Source organism: Macrobrachium nipponense, chromosome 33, assembly GCF_015104395.2.
Source record: "Macrobrachium nipponense isolate FS-2020 chromosome 33, ASM1510439v2, whole genome shotgun sequence".
In the NCBI taxonomy this organism is placed as follows: domain Eukaryota; kingdom Metazoa; phylum Arthropoda; class Malacostraca; order Decapoda; family Palaemonidae; genus Macrobrachium; species Macrobrachium nipponense.
In genome coordinates, this window is record NC_087219.1 from 49,438,041 (window position 1) to 49,439,118 (window position 1,078).

Genomic DNA, 1,078 nt, shown 5'->3' on the forward strand with positions numbered 1-1,078 from the left:
CAAATAAATATGTAAAAACATTAATTAAATTTTCCCAAGAACAAGATATTCGATTCTGATTTATGGTTACTAAAACTGTCGTCTGCAACATCTAGGTTATTGACGCCGAAATGCAATTTTTATTGGAATAAAAATTTAAAGGAGTTACATGTAATAAATATCTATAATACACACACAAACACGTGTGTGTGTGTGGGTGGGTGGGAGCGCGCGTACTCTCTCTCTCTCTCTCTCTCTCTCTCTTATCTTTCTCTCTCTCGTCTCTCTCTGTCTTTTCTGTCTCATGTCTCCTCTCTCTCTCTCTCTTTTTTTTTGTATGTATGTATGTAGTATGTATGTATGTAATGTATGTATGTATATATATATATATATATATATATAAATATATATGTGTGTGTATATATATATATATATATACATGTATATATATACACATGTATATATATATATATATATATAGTATATATATATAAATATATATATATATATATATATAATATATATATATATAATGTGTAAATAAATATATGCTACACATCCAAGCTCATATGGTATGTATGTATATGATCTAAATTTAGTTGAGGTAGCCCGCGATCCCTAATAAAGGAACATAACTGCTCTATATTATAATCCTCCTCGAGAATCGTAGCCATCTCTGTCACGTCCCCAAGAGAGGAACTTATGCCTCAGATTCCCAAGACTGGGACACTCGACCAGCAAATGTCCCACAGTCAAGGGCACAATGCAATCTTGGCAGAATGGATGGTTTTCACCTGACATCAAGAACCCATGAATCAGCCTTGTATGTCGAATTGCACAGCATCGTCGCTAGTTTCCTCGGCATATAGGGATATGACCAAGGAGATATTGATGATGTATTACTGCACATTTTATTATGTTTTATTTCGCCAAGGAGAGTGACAAAGGTTTTTAATTTTAAACCAATAAGGGGAAATACATCTCTCTATGGCAGTAGGAATCTCCTGGTTTCTGGAGAGGTGACAGCAGACTTAGTCAAATTGATCAGCTTGTTCGTACGCACAAATCCCTTTTTCGGAAGGCATACAGCAAAACTTTA